We start from the raw sequence: 21,156 nt of genomic DNA, 5'->3' as shown, positions 1-21,156 counted from the left end.
TGGTGACATCCAAGTTCAATTTCAGGAAGGCTCTGCGAATTCGATGATGGAACGTGCTGATGGGTTAGACAAGAAAGTGAAGGGGTTACTGGTGAGAGTGGCAAAAATGGAAAATATTCTGAAGAGCATCCTCAATAGTAGCCAGGATATTATGTCTGCCTTGGTAAATTGCTTTAATAAGTTCATTGATAAGATGGAACAAGAATCTGGTGCGCGGACTGTTCTGGATGTGGATGCTGGAGATTCCTTTGGGCAAGTTGCTGGTCGTGGGAAACTTACACGTTTGAGCACTAAGAAGAAGATGGCTGCTGAATCCCCTCAGGATGTTCTTTATATCAAGGCTGCTGTGCAAAGAATGATGGACCTGAAAGAAGAGATGGCGGTATCTATTAAGGAGCTGACCTGATCTTCTGGGCTTCTGTTCCTTCTTGGCTTTTGGTTTTGGGTTCTGGTTGTGTCTCTTGTTGGTTTTTTGTCTCTGTTGCTGTGTTGCTGGCTTGTCCAGCATATTCCTATCTTGGAGCTTAATGTAAATCTTTATGTAAGTTTTGTAAGGGGTTTCGGGTCCCCTCAAAACCCATTTTCGCTTGTTAATTTTAAACAATACTGATTTGGCAAACTTCCATTCTATAAAATAAATAAAAGTGACTGGAATAGATTAAATAAAATGCAACTTTTTCCATTCCTTTTTCGTGCCTTCATAATGCATTTTCAATAACTATGATGATGCAAAGAATTCTTTTCTATTGTGTAAACAGATCAAAGATCGATGTATTTCTAGTGCATGCAAAGAGCATGGCATTATGCTATTATCAATAAATGAGAGTGCAGATCCGTACCATTCATTCCACATCAAACTCATAATGTGCGGAAATAAAATACAAATAACTATATTCTTGTGTTCAATAATCATGTAATGATACATACCTCCAGTGATATTTTGCGAATATATGCATCCGGTTGCTCAAGAATGTTTGTCCCCATTGCACTCATTCTTGATGATCCAATTGGTTATATTCACCGTAAATAAAACATACATTTTATATACAGCAGTAAAAATCGTTCCAATCTAATCTTATAAAAGTAGCTATTCATGCTACAGTGCATTTATTTCCTTTTTCAAAGTAAAACACATTCAAACACTGAGCAAGAAGAATACAGACGTGCCTGAAATTAAATGTGATGGAAGATAGAAGATGTCAGCCTTCTCAGAGCTTAAAGAACAGGCTTCAAACATATGTGTGCAATAGAACAAAGCCAAGGTACGCACACAATTATAGAGCAGAGAGAAATGTGGGACACGACTGTTCCAGCATGTTTGTTACAGAAAGAAGCCGGAACTCATCATAAGCACAGGCAAAATAATCCCAAAATCAAACACCATCTGTCTAGAGAAAAAGAGGCCAAAACAAGAGTCACATGTTCTCAAGAGCCAAGCACCCTTCCATAAGATAGGAGCGATGGGAGTTATTCTTGCCACCTTTCTTTAATTGCTAGCAAGGTAACTCTCAACCATATGAAAGGATGGATACATGCCCTCAGATCAAACGGGTGAGCTCAAGTGAAAATCTTCCACATAAAAGAATGGCATTCAACTTACAAAATTGGTGGTACTGTACACACACACACACACACACACACATATCCATACATATATGATATATATACATATATATATATACATACATATATATATATATATATATATATATATATATATATATATATATATATATATATATATATATATATATATATAAATGTATATATACATACATATGTCCATCAAAGACAAAACATGAAATAAGCAAAACTTTAGATGATAAGAAAACATAGAAAATCAAATATAAAAATACTTGGGTTGTTAATTAAAATTGACAAGGTAGCTTAGGCCTAGAGACTAACTAGACCAACTAGACATCGAAATACCTCTACACAAACCTAAACAACTGATGACGAACGAGGTTCTAGTTTGGATGGAATTCTTGACTTTATCGTTTGCTTGTGTGCTCCTATGCTGATGATACTCTTTCTCCCACTCACGAGATGACTCTCCTCTTGCATCCATTTACATGATGAATCATATATCCATGCCATTATAAAAAACCCGAATATCTAAATTAATCATACTTTTGCATCAAAAATATGATTTTCCTATTTTCCACAGAAGAAGATTCAATTCAAACTATATTTCAGTTAATATAATGGAGTTTTAACTGAAATCCGTTTAAAAGACATAGTCACTTCCCTCCAAAAAATAGTTAGTATAGCTATAAAATGATAAGGTTGCTAGGAAGGAATGTAACACTAAGCCCAAAGGCAGTCCCCTTGTCCCCAATTGGCCCCATGGGACTCGCTTAGTCACATAGCATGGGGTGGTGTGCTTAGAAGGTGACATTATCACTGTTCCCTCTCTTGTGACCTCCTCATTCCCTTTACCATTCTAGTTATGGCAGACATAAAACATCATAATATTTCACACAAAGGTTCTATATTACAGCATTTATGAATTAGATGAATGCATATTAACCACTGATGTGCAGTTGCAAATATGCAAATATATGTATTTATATCTACATGGTAGCATATTACTGAAATGCATACCAAATCTACATAGTGTATAATCAGTCAACACTTATTATATAATGAATGTAGGTATGATAGGGTGACACTTAAATGTTTAATATTTGAATGATGAATTGATTGATTTGATTGACTTTTGATGATTGATTTCTGATTCCCAGATGTGAACTGATTGATGATGATTTGATTACTTGTTTATTCAATTTATTGAATTAATCTTTTGGTAATTGATAGAGTACCTTTGCTGATTCATATATTGTTTGATTTAGTGATGATGTATTGATGTTTCCTTGGAACAATGCCCCCTTATAATTTACAAGTGAAATGGTCACAACCTTTCATAAGATTTGAGTCGCTATTTTCCACTGTTGCCTTTGAGAATAATATATTATTCTCTAATTGATCTCCCCTTTTGATTCCCTTCCCTGCTTCAGTGAAATTCCTTGCTTTTGTATCTCCTCTGAGTGTAGGGAGTCAGACCCTTTCATTTGTTAATGCCCTTATAAAATGGTCACACCCTGTGGTTATGAAAATATACATCTGTTTGACAACAACTATTGCACCTTTCACTTCTCAAATCAGTCTTTACTATTTTTCAAATTTGGACATATCCCATTTAAGATCTACATATCTTCTTCTTGTAGATCTATATATCTTGTTTTTGTAATGTCCCCACTTTAGCAGTCGACTAAGTGTGCATGCGTTAGCCTAGTTCTACATGGTCTTGAGGGCTAATGAAGGGTTTAAAGGGATCTTAGAGTGTTTTGGCCTAGGCATCTCTAGTTTGGGCCAAAATGGAGTTGATTTACTTAGTTTCAGGCATAGTATTTTTAGTAAGTCAGTAGGACATAGGGGAGGCTAGTTTTGGTGATTGAATTTGATACTCTGCAGCGAGAGCTTTCGGATGAGCTATCACTCATGCTATTTGGAGTCCGATAGCTAATATATTTTTATGCCTGAAGTATTATTAATGTAACAATTAATTTATTTGTAAAATATTAAAGTGTTACTTTAATATTAAATTTTATGGGAATGTGTGCAAATCAAAAGGGGCGCCTAAGGGAGACATAAGTGATTATTTTAATATGTTTTATAGTGCACATCTTTTATCCTACATTGCTCATGTGAGCGGAATGGACCCTTGGAGAAAGAATAAAAGGGAGCGTTAGTGGCTTCATTTGGCAAGTGAAATATGAGAAGAAAATTGATGTGTGAGTTGCAGATCCGTTCTTGGCATTAGAGGACGTCTATCTTTTGTGACATTTTAGACGTCATTCCCTTGGGGTTTGGCCTTTGGAATTCATTGCTATCAACTTCATTAATAGGCAGATTGGGCGCATTTCAAGCTACAGGCGGATTGGGTGTTTGCTCATATCATTCTCACTTCATTCTCACTTCTAGTCCGATGCTTATGCCATTGTGAAGAGATGTTTTTATGAGGGTCTTGGACTGATTGAAGGCAGATTTTACTGTAGTGGCACAACACTATTCATATTACTATAGCAGCAAGATGGGAAGTCATTACTGAAATATTATGTTATAATGTTGGAGTAATTAATGAGTTGAAAAGTCTGCTATGTATTTGATTTTATTAGTTTGAAAATTAATATTATTTCAGCAGTAGTTCAATCTTCAGTTTGCATATTATTATAAATTCCTTCTTGTTCATGTTATGTGGTTTCAAATCTATGCAAAGACATAAAAACAAACAAACATTTTATTTCTGGAGCCATAAAGGGGTTTAAACATTTAACGGAGAAATAAAGAGTTGGATGCAAATTATTTGACTAAATTCTTATTAGCAGTTGGTTCAGTTTTTGGGCATTTCTAGGGTGCCCATTACAATGGTATCGGAGCCTTAAGTCCTACCATCCTGTGGAAGCCTTACAAGGAATTCAGAATAGCTGGATAAAGGGAAAAGTGTTTGACGAAATGCCAAAACACTAAACTCGGAAATAAAACAAGTTTAGAATGTATGTTTGAGCATGCGACAAAGGCCATTAACTTCTGCCATACTAGAGCAAGATAACAAAGATTCAGACTCAGAGCGAGCAATCTAGTTCATCCGTGCAAGTGGACATAGAATCCAATCATATAGACACAGAGGAGATATTCTTTGAACAAGGCAGCAGTATGGGTGACCGAGATGACAGGAATACAAGACTAGGCGGAGGCAGGAATGCCGGTCCAGATGAGGAGGAGGTAATGTTCAGATGGTTACTGGGTACGTTAGAGGAGGGGCAGTGTATGCAATAGGAGCAAAATAGGCGAATGGATATGATGTTGTAGCTTATGGCTAGACAGATGGGCATCAATATTAATCCAGGTGATGCAAACAATGGAAATGGGAGCAATGATAATAATGGAGGCCGAGGCAACAAAAATGGTCCTGAGACTAACATTAATGGTAATAATAATGGACATGGCAACAGCGGGAATGAGGCTGATAACTTTAGACATGTTGCACACCCAACTTGGACAGTGAGCTTGAGACCTCTTGTACCCACCTTCCTACCCAGAGATCCGGTTCTTGTAAGCAAACCGCAGATTATTGAGTTATAGGATCAGTTCAGGAGGGATTGGGAGGCTAGTGGATCGAAGTTTCAGGTGGATATTTCCCTCAGAGATTATGTGGACTTGAGGATGAGACACATGCCTAGAGCAGGAGGAAGAAATCAAAACTTTGAGCTGAGAAAGAACATTGGGAAACTTTCTTTACCTTATTATGATGCCTTAGGGAAGATGACTGCACGAGCTTGGGTGTAGAAGGTAGATACATGCTTCCAGCTGAATTTGATGCCTGAGGATGAGGCTATTAAGTATGTGGTTATTCATTTGGATGGCCCAGCTCATGAGTGGTGACACCATGGCATGGTAACCTTGGGGCATAATTAGATCACATCTTATGAGGAGTTCACTGAGAGACTCATAGAGAGATTTGATACCAAAGATCCTGAGTTATAGTTTAAAGAGTTGGCACAACTCAAGCAGTGGGGATTAGTTGAGACATACATCAGTAAATTTCAGAGGTTAGCTGTGTTGGTTACAAATATTTCAGAGAGGAGATTAGTAGTGCTATTTATGGATGGACTCTCAAATCCCTTGAGGGGTTGGGTCAAGGGGCATGACCCAGATACATTACAGGAGGCCACTAATAAGGCTCGTGACTTAGCACCTTCTTTTTTTAAGAGCAGATTTCAGCCTAGGGATTCACATACGAAGATAGATAAGGACAAAAAACTTTTTTGCCAGGATGCACAACCAAAAGGGGATAATAGGAAGTTGGATAATGACACCCTAAATGAGTTGAGGAGGAAGAAGTTGTGTTTTCATTGTAGAGAGCCTTGGGACTTATCTCATAAGTGCCCTCTCAAGGCTAAGGCAAATCAAATGGAGTTTTTTATCGGAGGAGTCATAGTCAGAGGGGGAGGATCAACACTCTAATTTGGATGAGAGTAGCACTCTAGAGGAGAACATCATTCCTAAGGATGATAGGTTGTTGGCATGATTGACAGGGGCGCAAAAAGCGATCACTTTTAGGGTCAGGGGCACTATCTAGGGGTAGAAAGTGATCTCTCTCATTGACACTGGGGCTACACAAAACTTCATAGATGCACGGTTAGTAGCCACGAGAGGTTTATAGACTAAGGAGCATGCTGGGTTTAGAGTCATTGTAGCTAATGGTGACAAAATATTATGCCCTCGGAAGATAACTAATCTTCACATCAAGTTTGGAGATGACTATGAGTTGGAGGATGAGTTCTATGTAGTAGACATGGGACACTATGATGTCATCCTCAGCATGACATGGATGGCCTCGTTAGTTGAGTTCACACTCAACCTAGCAAAACTAGAGATGAGATTCCAGCATGAGGGAAGAACTGTTGTACTCAAAGGACTTTTGGATGGGAGTTGCAGAGTAGTCTCCCTAAGGAGAATGCAGAGACTTTTTCGGCATAATGACATAGAGTGGGCAGCAGAGTGTTTCATCATCCCAGCCCCATAGGAGCCACAGGTAAAGAGTCATCCATCGGATATCTAGGAGATACTTGACAGGGATGCCAAAGTATTTGGCGATATTCCACACGGGGTTCTCTCCTGACAGGGGAATAGAGCATGTTATTGAGCTTGAAGAAGGAGCCAAACAGTCATGATTACCCCCTATCGTCATCCTAAGAAAAACAAGGATGAGATAGAGAAGGCAATTAATGAGTTATTGGAGATGGGGCACATTAGGTCTAGCAAAAGCCGTTTTGCCCAGCAGTAGTTCTAGTGGAGAAGAAGGATGAGACAATGCGCATGTGCATCAATTACAGGGCACTAAATAAAAAAACAATTAAAAATAGGTATCCCATTCCTAGGATTGATGAGTTGCATGGTGCACGCTTCTTCACCAAAATCGATTTACGATCCAAATACCACCAGATCAGGATGAGAGTAGAGGACATCAAGAAGACAACCTTCCTATGTCACTATGGCCATTTTGAGTTTATGGTTATGCCATTTGGTCTAACCAATGCACCTGCCACATTTCAAAGTTGTATGAACCAAGTGTTCAGGGGACAATTGAGGAGATTCCTCTTGGTCTTCTTTGATGACATCTTGGTCTTTAGTAAGAGCTAGGAGGAGCACTTGTAGCATTTGGAGGTGTTGTCTATTCTGGATAGTCATTGTATGCCAAGGAATCAAAATGCGAGTTTGGCATGACCGAGCTCCTTTACCTTTTGCATATCATTAGTGCCAATGGTGTTCTGGTTGATCCTGAAAAGATTAGAGCTATTATGGATTGGCCTACTCCCACAAACCTCACACAGCTTAAGGGGTTCTTTGGTTCATGTGGTTTTTATAGGAGGTTCGTTAGGGGATTTTCATAGATTGCCACACCTTTGACAAATCTTACCAAGAAAGGAGCCTTCACATGGACAAAGGTAGTGCAAAGATGTTTTGACCACTTCAAACAGGTGATGTCGTCTTGTGTAGTTCTAGCTCTACCTGATTTCATGAAGCCATTTGAGCTTCAATATGATGCTTCAGGAGACGAGATAGAGTAGTATTGATACAGGGGAGACACCCCATTGCATTCGAGAGTAGGAAGCTCCGAGGAGTTATTCTATCTACGATAGGGAAATGTTGGCCATAATGCATGCATTGGCCAAATTCTGATCATATTTGGTAGGTGGGCATTTTGTGATCAAAATTGATCACAATAGTATTAAATACTTCATGAGCCAGCGTGATCTTAATGATCGGCAACAAAATGGGTTACTAAATTGTAGGTTTATGACTTTGATATAGAGTTTGTCAAAGGTAAGAAAAATGTGGTGGCTGATGCTTTATCTTAGAGACCTCACTTATGTGCTCTGGAAAAGGTTTTAGGAGATTGGAGAGATTGAATTACAGCGGAGTATGCAGGAGATGATTGGGTGTCTGGGATAGTTATGACACCATTTAGGATGATAGGTATGCGGTGTTTAATGGGTTGATCAGATTTCAGGACAGGGTTTATTTGATCCCTACATCACAGTTTAGAGAGGAGATTCTGAGGGCATTTCATGATGCACCTACAGTTGGGCATCCAAGGGTCTTCAAGACCTATAGGCAGATCCAAGAACGGTTCTCATGGAGAGGGCTCAAGGATGATGTTCAGAATTATGTCAGGGAGTGTGCAGTTTGTCAGCAGAATAAGGGAGAGCACACATTTCTTGCAGGTTTACTACATCCCTTGCCCATTCCGGACAGGAAATGGGAAAGTATTTCTATGGACTTCATCATTGGTTTACTACGAGTGCAGGGAAGAGATTGTATTTATGTGGTGGTAGACAGATTAACAAAGTTCGCTCACTTCTTTGCTATTCTTTTTACTTATACAACAACACATGTTGCAGATCTATTCTTTAGAGAGGTCTTTAGGTTGCATGGGATACCAAGATTTATTGTTAGTGACAGGGATAGCAAGTTCATGAGCACCTTTTGGTAGGAGTCGTTCAGGCTGTGCAGTACAGATCTTACACCTAGTACAAGTTACCATTCTTAGAGAAATGGGCAGACGGAAATAGTAAATAAATGGGTGGAAGGCTATTTGCGGAACTATGTGTTTGCGTAGCAGAGAGCGTGGGTCAAGTGGTTATACATGGGGGAGTATTGTTACAATACCACATATCACATGACCATTAGGAGGACTCCATTTAAGGCATTGTATGGGTATGAAGCACCCAACTTCATGGATTTAGTTTTGGGGAACAACCGAGTGCCCAAAGCCAAAGACTTGTTGCAGGATAGTCATCCTAAGAGCACTCAAGGAGAACATACAACAGGCTCAGAATCAGCAGAAGTTGTATGCTGATCAGCATAGGGTAGAGTGCAGTTTCGAGATAGGGGATATGGTGTATTTGAGGCTACAGCTATATAGGTAGTCATCGCTTAAGAGTAGTCAAGCAGAGAAGTTGAAGCCTAGATTTTATGATCCCTACAGGGTGATTCACAGAGTGGGAGAAGTCGCCTATGAGCTTGAGCTTCCAGAGGGCAATCGGGTGCACAATGTATTTCATGTGTTGAGGCTTAAGAAAACCATTGGTCAAAGTGTAGTTCCTTCTACAGATTTACCCCCTTTGGATGAGGAGGGGAAGCTCGTGTTAGTATTTGAGGCTATTTTGAACACTCGAGAGAGGAAACTCAGAACCAGGATAGTGAAGGAGTATTTGGTTAGATGGAAAGACCTGCTGGAGGAGGATGCTACATGGGAGAGTGATTAGGTTATTCAATAGGCTGGTCTGAGATTGCTTGAGGACAAGCAATTTTAAGGGGGGAGGACAGTAATGTTCTCACTTTAGCAGTTGACCAAGTGTGTGCGTGTTAGCCTAGTTCTACATGGTTTTGAGGGCTAATGAAGGGTTTCAAGGGATCTTAGAGTGTTTTCGCCTAATCATCTCTAGTTTGGGCCAAAACGGAGTTGATTTACTCAGTTTCATGCATGCTTACTATTTTTAGTAAGTCAACAGGACACAAGGGAGGCTAGTTTTGGTGATTGAATTTGATACTTTGTGGTGAGAGATTTCCGACAAGCTATCATTCATGCTATTTGGAGTCCGATAGCTAATATATTTTTATGCCTGAAGTATTATTAAAGTAACAATTAATTTAGTTGTAAAATATTAAAGTGTCACTTTAATATTAAATTTTATGGGAATGTGTGCAAATCAAAAGGGGTGCCTAAGGGAGACATAAGTGATTATTTTAATATGTTTTATATTGCACATCTTTTATCCCACATTGCTCATGTGAGTGGAATGGATCCTTGGAGAAAGAATAAAAGGGAGCATTAGTGGCTTCATTCGACAAGTCGAATATGAGAAGAAAATTGATGTGTTAGATGCAGATCCATTCTTGGCATTAGAGGACGTCTATCCTCTCTTGTGACATTCTAGACATTATTCCCTTGGAGTTTGGCCTTTGGAATTCATTGCTATTAGCTTCATTAATAGGCAGATTGGGCGCATTTCAAGCTATAGGCAGGTTGGGTGTTTGCTCATATCATTCTCACTTCTTGTCCGATGCTTATGCCATTGTGAAGGGATGATTTTATGAGGGTCTTGGATTAATTGAAGGCAGATTCTACTGTAGCAGCACTGTAGCACGACACTATTCATATTACTGTAGCAGCAAGATGGGAAATCATTATTGGAATATTATGTTATAATGCTGGAGTAATTAGTGAGTTGAAAAGTCTGCTATGTATTTGATTTTATTAGTTTGAAAATTAATATTATTTCAGCAGTAGTTCAATCTTTAGTTCGCATATTATTATAAATTCTTTCTTGTTCATGTTATGTGGTTTCAAATCTATGCAAAGACATAAAAACAACTAGACATTTTATTTTTGGAGCCATAAAGGGGTTTAAACATTTAATGAAGAAATTAAGAGTTGGATACAAATTATTTGACTAAATTCCTATCAACAGTTGGTTCAGTTTTTGGGCATTTCTAGGGTGCCCATTACAGTTTTCTTCTTTCCTTCTCTAGTCTTATACTTCTGCTTTGAATCTGCACTAGATCTCCTCTATTCCTTTTTTCTTCATTCCATTTGATTCTTCTTCTCCTGTATATCTTCCCATGTGAGGGGGAGGGCACGAGTCACGACCCTTTATAAACGCCCTCTTTTGAAGAGCCACAACCTTTCATATCACAACCCTTCGGAAGAGTTTCAACCCTTTTGAAGAGTCACAATTTTTTTCCTTCCCTTTTCTGCTGAAATGAAGTTCTCTACTCTTCCTTCTATGCCTCTCATTTGAGGAGACAACTTTTCTGTTCATGCCTTTTGACCATTTATTTAACTAAATTTTAATTATTATTAAGTTTCTTTTTTTATATTTTAAATTTAATTAACTATTGTATTATTATTAGCCGATAGGCTAGCTATGCGGAAACATCTCGACAAAATATCATGATATCTCACCCGGAGCTTGGCAATGGCGGTTGCCAAAAATTATGTTTGTCAGCTTCCACATTGTCAGCCTGGCACTATGGTGGTCTCTGCATACTTTTTATGTGCTTGGGTGGTTGGCCAGAGTCGGCGACAAGCTGGAGATGGCACGGTGATATGTGTGGATGAAGAGGAAACAGGCTAATGCAATAACCTGCATTGAATAAATGGGTGTTAATTAAAATCTCAAAGGCCACGGCAGCACCATCTCAGATCTCATGGCTGCTTGTCTGGAAGTCTCCCACAAATCGATTAATCGAGCACAATTATTCTTACCCATCTGCTTCAATTCGATTTACTCGACATGACAAGAAATCAAATCAAACCATAGTCAATTACCAAAATGACAGTATTCAGCCTCCAGAATAGTCAGATACTCCATAATTATATGTTTTATATCATGCTCTGCTGTTCCCTTTTATGCACCTTCATAGAAGGCATGGTTGCTCAAATTCATAGATATCTCAGAAAGGTTAAATGTTGAACACTCCCAATACTGCAATTGCTGTGAATATGAAAACAACCCAAATCCACAGTAGTCCAAGCATATCTTTTTGCACTCGCTATTGTAGTCCTCAAGGTGTCCCTATACATCAATCTTAAGCTCATCCACCTTCGATGAATTACTATATCTGGGTTACATGGCTTTAAATTTATCGTATGCCTCATCTAGCTCAGGTATAGAATCTTCATCGCTAAAGATCTTTTCTGCAGCTTTTGCAGTAGCTGTTAGAAAATCTCTCTATTCATTGAGCCTAGCTAACAATCTGGATCTTTGCAAAATTCCATCTTCAGGGCCCTGCTCATAATTGTCATCTTCCTGTGATTTCGCCAGAGGCCCATGCTCAGATGCCTCTTCAAGAGCCTCCCTGAGCCTGTTCTTATGAAGTTGCTGAGAAGAGATGGCCTTCTGGAAGGCTCGACAACACCACCATTTCTTCTGTCCTCCTTATCCATTATCAGTGTCGTGCACATCGACAATGTTGGCTTCAATACTGAAATATGTATGGATGAAATACAAAAGATGTCCCTTGCTAGATTCACCACACCCAAAAATTTCATTGCCTAGCATAAAGGAAAATTTAGCTGTGCACAAAACCTAATAAACCAGACAGCAACCAGCAACAATGTTAATAACTGAACTTTCTCAAAATAGTACCATACAAGCAACCCAAATCAAACCGCATTAAATATCATTCAATGCTAAACAAGAATCTCTGAGTAAAACCAAGCACATTCACTCACTCCACAATCCCATGCTTGAAACAGCAAAGAACAATACCAGATAACGGCATCAGTTAGATGAACCAATTCTTTTATCAATAAGCCCAAATTGAATTTCTGAATCATTCAATGCCCAACTAGAATCTCTGATTAAGACAAAAAATAGTCCCCTACTCCCCAGAACCTAAAACTTAAAAGAGGCCTAGAACAGTACAGGTAAACAGTTCTGAGCCAAAATTTACTTTTTTTTGGGTACATATAAGAATTGCAAAGCCCAAGATGAGTAAGTGGGTGTTCTTGCTTGTTCCTCAAATGTATACCCAATTCAGATCATTTTCTCATCTTTTGGCTGAAATCATGTCTGCAACAAGCAGTTAACCCTGAATTCAGTCACTACACTCAATGCAAATGCATGGACTACCCATTTTCCAATATTATAGAGGTGAACTCAATTCATTCCATACTCAAATGCAGTGCATTCAATGCTCATTGCCACACTCCACACACTATCTTGTAGCTATAGATCGTTTTTTGTAAGTCCAATCAATGTGTATACAACACACAAAAATTTTCACCATACGTTTTGGTAGATCTAACCTTTTCTCCTTTGATGGCATTGAGTTTTGACTAGATACTCTTTTTAATTGAGATTGTGCACAAATTTTTAAACCTGAAAGGTGCTAAATGAATCCAAATAACTTGGAGAGCAACTCATACTTGATCTTCTTATTACCTTAGTTATTTATGCATTCAGTTGACCGTTTAATTCTTAGATTATGATAACTCTAGGCAACTCTATTATATACTGCTAACAAAGTCAAAATTCTGCCGTGACTATTTAATTGTTAGATTACAATATGGGTTCCTCCACTCCATATATCACTATTTATGCATGTAGTTGACCCATAAATTTTCTTTGTTTTTTAAACAAGATGATGTTTTTGTCAATTACATATATCTCTATGGATAACTATTAACTAGCATTTGCACCTAAAGAAGGTGCAATGATTATGCATATAATAAGATATAGTTAAATAAGCACTATTCTGGATGGGATTATTTAGATATATGTATTTTTATAATATTTCTAATTTGACTTTGGGCTCTTTTGTTTTTTCTTTGAAGAAGGAATGGGAGCTAAGAAGGTAGTATTTTGCATGAAGAACCCTGCTTCGGTACTTAGCATTACATGTAATTTAAAAATAAGTATAACGTCTTATCATTTAACATGCTTTATGTGCATTTATAATGCCCCATTAGAGGACTTGTTTTTGCATGTTTTAGTATTCATTTTAAGAATTTTTTTAATATGATAACTGAATAATCAATGCAAAATGCAATGCCTGTCTTTTAGTAGAGGAAGATTGAGAAGCTCAAAAATAGGGCATTTAAATATATCACAAAATTCTCAATCTTTCTTTTAAATAGAACCATTGCATTACATTTTTTTTTGATAGATAAAAGGCCAATGCCTTGATAAATTTGTTACAATAAAATCCCCGTTTGAGTATTGATAAATTTGTTATAGTAAAATCTCTGTTTGGTTAACTCTAGAGGGTCAACGGAGAAATACCTCTGGTTTGATTGTAAAAACAACACTAAACTTGCAACTATGTAATATTAAGAGAACATAGAACATAATAAAGTTATGCCCAAAAAATTATGTTCCCTAGGGATGCCTCCCCGCCCCCCCCCAAAAAAAAAACCACCAATTTTCAGAAACAAGGACGCCCTGGTGATAGGTATGGGATGTCCCCCAGCGGTACCCAATTTGCCAAAAAACCAAGGAGATGTCTCGGAAACTCGGGGACGAGGAAGGGAAAAGGGGACCTACGACCATCCCCGAGACAGTTGGGGATTGCCATTCGACCCAAGATAATTGCCATAAACCTAATTTCTTACTTGTTGGGTGGATATTTTGCAATTGATAGTTTTGTGAAAATCCAGTCTCAAAATAGTAGACCAGCCACAATGTATGAGACCAAGTCTCCATTAAAGGGAAGCCTCCCCCTTCTCACCATTCCTTGGATCAACTCAAGGTAAGCAAGAAGTTGAGAGATTTTGTAAGGGGTGTTACCAATATTCTTTCCTCTTTTAACTTTTAGGAAAGAATCTGCTTGCCCATAGAACAAGTAATGGGAAAGGTGAAATCTCTAACTACACTTCTATCTAGTAACTGCAAATGGTGATGCCGATAAACCAACACCAACTTAAAGGCTGATTGAAAGTGTACCGGTTTGGCTCTAAGTCCTATTTGTTTAATTTATTATAAAAATCACTACCATTGAGGCACAAAGACTTCTAAAAGTAGATGATTTCTATTCTATCCTATAAGAAAAACCTCTACCAGTTGGGCACAAACACTTCTAGAAGTAGGGAAATTCTAATTATCTTTTGTGAATTTGAGATGGCAATACAAGCTATAGTCAAAGCTTCTAGTCTATGTATCACCACAATCACTCTCAGTCAAAGCTTCAGCTCCGATTGCTTCTTAACTCACTATGCTCTTATTATTGACACACAATAATATCATGAATCAAAGACAATATGCACAAATAAGTCAAAGCTTCTAATTTTCTCTATCACAATTGCTTCTAGTCAAAGCTTCAAATCCAATTTTTTTTTTATTCACTTTTCTCCCAAATTGGTACTACACAATCAAAGTTATGTTTGCACAAGTTTGGCAGAGCTTTCTTGCATACAACAAAAGATGATTTTTACAAGGAGGGGAGGCACCCTTTAGATAGGCAAAGGAGTTGAGAAAAAGATGGAGGAAAAAGTGGGAGCAACTCAACCAACTTTGACCTGGTCTAACTAATAAGAGAAATTATTGGATTACATGTCATTACACATGTAAGTTGTATTACATGTAATTACACATTTTCATGTAATACATCCTCTTCAATTACAAACATGGAAGAAGGATAAAGGCGTAAGAGAATTGAAACAATCATCTGAAGGGCCTTGTACTTGGCGATGCAATCCCAGATGATCATAGGATCGGGAGTTACTGTATTTTGTACCATTGCATTCACCTTGATAACCATGGTGTTGCATCTTTTGATAAGCTCTTACTCTCTTTGATGAATTGTCCATTGTAATTTGAAAACTTGATGTGATCAAGCTTTTTCTTGTTCTAGTTGTCGTGAATTTTCCTTTGTAGATTTACACATTATAGAGTTTCTGACACTTTGAAAACCTTATCGATGGTGTCCGGACATAAAATCAGAACAACTTTCCACCAACATCTTTAACTTTTTTTTTTCTTTTTTTCTTTTTGAAGCAAAGTGCTTGGCACATTCCATCATGAACTCAGGTTCTCAAACAACCCTTGGAAAAATGGAGACCAAATGCATTACTGCTTCTTGAGAATCAAAACATGCCTTCTTGATGGGATATCTCTTTTTTTTTTTTGAAGAAGTTTTGACATATCTTGAAGAGTGTGCCGCAACACGAAGATGATAACATCTTCCAATGAGATTCAATCCTTGAGAACTTTTGGGATTTGAGTTAAAATATGAATCCATGAGGGATGAGTGTTCGAATTATGGATTAGACACTTATGGAACACTTTTATGATGGCTGGAAATGAACCAGAAAACATATGTATTTGGGTGGAAAGGGCCAAAGTTGGACTTAGAAAGATGGATTGCATGTGGGTAATGATGGGCTTTCGTGGGTATAGCCAAGAATGTAAGTTGGGATGGCATATGGATGCTTGCAAATGATAACTTTTGACTTTAAAAGTGTACCTTTAGTCAAAAATGGATTCTCTGGATGTGATTACACGTAAAGTGAATTACATATAAAGTGAACATGCATTTAGGTTCAGAAGATAGAAATGCGTGTAAATGGGAATGAAGGATGAGATTGCATGTAAATGCGTGTAAATGTGAAATGTGTCAAGCTCTTAGGAATGAACTTGCAACTTCTTCCAAATGAAGAAAAAGGAGAAAGCAAGCAAACAAACAACAAAAACAAGCACAAAAAAAAAGATATACTTTTGGTTTTAGACTCAAACATGCCAAGAGGCAAGTTACTTTAAAGTGCAAATTCCAATTTTGAGTTTGGGGAAAATCCAAAAGTATGAAAATGAAAATTTTCATCACATTTAAAGGAAAAATGCATATATAAACAAGTGTGCAACTTCAAGCTAAAATATGTATGGAAATAGCAAGATAAGTATGAATTGATGAGCAAGTTTGAAAATCTCCACTTACTTGGAGATCAAAGAGCCAAAATAGCAAGAATCATAAACTTTGGAGACCAATTCTCCTCCAAATCTTGATTCTCAAACAATAATTTGACTTCTTACGTACTTGCATTCAACAAGTATTAATGAGCAATGAAGGTTCGAATTTGACATGAAAATGCAAATACAAGGGCTCCAAAGGCAATATCATGCATTAAAACTTAAAAACGACCCTTATTGATCCAAGCCTATGGGCTGGAAATGCCATTTTTTGAGTTTTTTGAAAAAAAATGTGCCCTTTTCATGCAAAAATCTGGGTCGTTTTTGCAAAAACGTGGCTCACAAATGCATATATATTGATCATTTTTGACTTGTGAATGCTAAAATGACTTTCTCAAATGTATATACATGGACCCAAATGCAAAAGCTTGGCGCCAAAATGCAAAAAGGTGAATGAAAAACCCACATTTCTGTGCATTTTTAGCAAAAACGTGATTCATAGAAGGCATGAAATGAAACATCTTTGACATCTAAAGGCAAAAACGTGTTTTTCAATAGCAAATATATGGATCAAAACCTCAAAACGACTTCTATTTGAGCCAAAAAATTATCAAAATTGCCTCAAATCTGGGCGTTTTTCACAAAAACGTGGGTCAAAAATGCAAAATCTGAGTCATTTTTGTCTTGGATATGCAAATCATGACCCCAAAATGAATAGAAATGCATTAAAACTCAAAAATGTCCCCCTTGTGATGGATTTCAAGCCATTATATGGGCAGATCTAAGCATTTTATATGAAAAATGTGTTCTTGGAGGAAGAAAACATCAAGTTTTTTTGCCCTTGAATATTCAATTTCGGGTTCTATGAGGGCATATGCATGTAATTCAAGGCAAATCGCACCTTTGGGAGGAGATTGCATGTTATAAAAACATGAAATAGAGTCTCCTCATTCAAAGCACACTTTTTGAGTGCATATACATGTTCTAGAAACATGTAATGGAGACCAAGAGCAAAATCGCACCTTTTGAGGTGCATTACATATTTCAAAAACATGTAATAAAAGACTAAATGCAAATCACACCTTTTGAGAGCAATTGCATGTATTAAAAACACTTAAATATGCATGTCTCACCTTTTTGGAGTCATTGCATATTTTAAAACACATGTATTTACATATTTTACGTTTTTAAAAATTGCCTTTTCATTCAAAATTGCACCTTTTGGAGGCAATTACATATTTTGATGTAAATGTGCTTTAAGGCATGTTATGCATAGCTTAAGTGATGAATTAAGCACATGTCAATTTAATTTTTGAAGAAATATTACTTAAATGGGTCATAAATAACATTTACACTATATAGATAAATATATAACATGCAAATATCATTCAAAAAGTAATATTTACTAAGATGCTTGAAATAAAATTCAAAAATTAAATCTCCTATATCGTTAATTTAGTCACTTAAGTGAAAAATTGAAAAGCAACTCAACTTAAAAATATAACATAAAGTGCTCTATAATTACTTTAAGTGAAAAAATTAAAATGATAAAGGAACTTAAAAACATAATATAAAGTGAATTTATGTTATATTTTTCAAAAAGTGAATGTCAATTTCAAAATATAACATGATATTTTAATTCGTGCAGTTGCACTTGGAAAGTGCACTTTTTGGGAACTAAAATGGTCATATCTTTTGATTGCCATCTTTGATTAAGCCCTAAGATGGATTGAATCGAAGGGAAAACCAAAAGCAATGACTTGAGCAAAACCAAAAGACCCAAAACCAACAAACACACGCTCAAAAATGAGAAAAATGATGTTGAAGGCATAAAAAATCAAGCCTAGGCTCAACAAACAGAAAAACTAAAAAAAGAGGAATCATTATGTCAGTAGGGGTCGTTTGATTGATCAATACTAACCAATTAAATAATGAACTAAACTTAGAGAAATGCAAAACTAAGTTGAAAAGTTTCGTATTGTTACCTATATTTTGTGGTGACAGAATGCAGGACAACATTATTGAACTTCTCAATTTTTTCCGTGCTTCATTTGATTTCTTGAATAAGAATTAACTCTGAAGAAAATGTGATTTGACTTCTTTTGAGAAGTCTTTGCTTGTTGGGGGCATTTAATCCCTTAACATTCCACGTAGAGACCTTCAATGGCAAGTGGGAAAGTACTTCCCCTTCCCTGCATGTAATGATTAAGTAACTTTTGACTGATTTTTGACCATGCCATCAAATTTCCTAAGTTCAACTAACAATTTACTGCCCTTTTTTTTCTTCTGTTTTTCAACTATAATTGGGGATCCTAAACCTTCTATATTGGCTCCTATACCTAATTTCCCTATTGCCAGAAGAGAGGCTGTGTCATTTTTGAGTTTAGTTGACTCTAGATCTATTTGATTATTCAAGGAATGCCTTATTGATTCATGAAATTGATCACCAATAAATGGTGATAATTCTGTCTCCTGATATAAATCTACCCCTTCCCGATTTTGAATGTTTGATGATTTTATCCTAGCATCCTTCTGCTCTCTAGTATCTTCATCAGAGAATCTAGGAGTTAAGAGAAAGGGATTAATATCATGATCTACATATAGCTGATCATGGACTAGGTTATGGTCTAAGATTCCTTCTCCGAACTCTTCAACCCAGTCTTCTTGATTGCTAGGAATCAAATACGTATGACCTAGGAATAAGTTTTTAACTTTAGGGGGAAACATAGAAATAGAGTTATCTAAGGTTATGTATTTTCAAAATTCATACCAGCTTTGGAGCTACCCCCACACTTCATGAATTGTCATAATGTCTTTATCATGTTGCTAAGACTAGACTTTTGAGTTTGAGTCTGCTAATAAAGTTATTCACTCTTTTAAATTCCTTAATTTACAGTCTGAGATTCCGATCTCTGTTTGAGGTGACTTAGAAATAGGAGAATTCATACCCAAATCTTTATGACTTAAACCTTCTTTAGGATCTTCCTCCGTCCTACAGATGATTCCCTTATCCATTGAAGAAGCTACTTTAGTCTGGCTTGGATTGATCTCAAGACTTCCCTTATTGTCTATAACTTATACTATTTCGTCTTCCTCAATATCTAAATTCCTACTATCCTTATGCTTGTTTACAACATTAGTACCCTGTTGTGACTCTCCTATAGCTTCCTCCAAAAGTTTATAGGGTTTGTTTATCCTAAAGAATCTCTCAATTGGAAATTGAGGGACTACTTTTGATTCCTCTTCGAAATCTAGATTAAAAATACTAATGGATCGAATAATTCCTTTGTAAACTACTGGGTTTAATTCATATTTGGAATGGTTTGTGTAGAATTTCAGGGGTTTGAGTGATTGCATTTCTAGTCTGCCTACTTAAGAAAACTGCATAACCTTCTAAAAGGAGAAGGGGCTGATTTAGGATAGTAATCCTAATCTCCCTATTTTGACATTCTATGTATACCAAATTAAAAGAGAGGTTATACTTACTTGGAACTCCAAAGCTACTTTCAATTTTTCTGGGAAGATAGAAGATTTGGAAACTGGGCTGCTCCAATATGCAAAGAGCCCTAAATTGCTTCATTTCCGCCATAATTCCTTTGTGAATTTATCGCTAAGAACTGCTCAGATGCAATTTTCTTCTTGCTTACTCTGTGAAGAAATGTGAGCCAATTTTCGATCCTTCATCATGGATGTAGAGGGTTTGATTGTGTTAAGATTACATTCTGTTTCCTGTTCCGTCCTAGCTTGATTCGTTCTTTTATTAGCTTTGTTCAAATTGAAACTTCCTGCTTGATTATATGCTCTGGAAGATTTACCACCCAACTTTTCTATATTAGAGGTATTATTAGGGTTTTGAATAACGTCTTTCCTATTAATTGCAGACCCCACTTTTGAGTACCGACAGGGATTAGAGAAGTGATCGCCATATGGGTATGTTAGGGCATATTTCGTCCTGGGATAAACAAAATCTCGATCTTTACTTGGACGCAAGCTTAATCTAACTGAATTTTGATTCTTAATACCACTGTTTGGATCTGTGCTATTCAGAATTTCAAACTTATTTTTAGTTTCTATTGCATATTTGTGCTTGAATGGTGTTTTTCAACAGACTAGGTCTTCGCTAAGGTATTATTAAATACCTGTGTTTTTCGTAATTCTTATTCTGCTTTTCCTGCTTTATGTGAGACTTTTAATTTTTTCATATTTGTGACAAGTAAGAAAATTGTTATCATTAGTATTGAACCATTGCATTAGATTAAATTGGTTAATGAAATCAAATATTTTCACTTATTGTCCATCAGACAAAAACTTATTCCAAGTACAGAGTCAATACTGTGTTTTGAAGTATGATTGAGTGCACAAAGTAAAAACATGAAGGATGGACTATAAGGACAAATTTGTTGTAGTACAAATTTATTTTGCCGGGCAGATCTTCTGTAATTTCTGCAGAGTTCGACATATCTTTCACTTGGAGAGGTGAACAAAATGCATTGTCTAACATTTTTTTCACTAAATTAATGTAATACTGAATATATTTTTCTACCGGCTAAAACATTGCACTCCTTTTGTGTGCAACTGCTAGTTTAATCCTATTTAAAGATTGGGACATAGTCAATTGGTGGTTTCGTGATAAGTATAATGATAATGCATTAGGTTTATAAATTTACGCAATAAGCCA

At 36.8% G+C, this 21,156-nt stretch overlaps 1 protein-coding gene across 2 annotated transcripts in view; it reads left to right on the top strand.

The window, feature by feature from the left end:
* The window catches only part of LOC149575908 (ATPase GET3B-like), a 149,152-nt gene that overhangs the window by 14,442 nt on the left and 113,554 nt on the right, over nt 1-21,156 (top strand). The gene's annotated exons all lie outside the window — the stretch shown is intronic.

Source organism: Cupressus sempervirens, chromosome 1 (genome assembly GCF_028749045.1).
Source record: "Cupressus sempervirens isolate cs-2001-9-10 chromosome 1, ASM2874904v1, whole genome shotgun sequence".
Taxonomy (NCBI): domain Eukaryota; kingdom Viridiplantae; phylum Streptophyta; class Pinopsida; order Cupressales; family Cupressaceae; genus Cupressus; species Cupressus sempervirens.
This window is presented reverse-complemented; position numbering and strand designations above follow the sequence as displayed.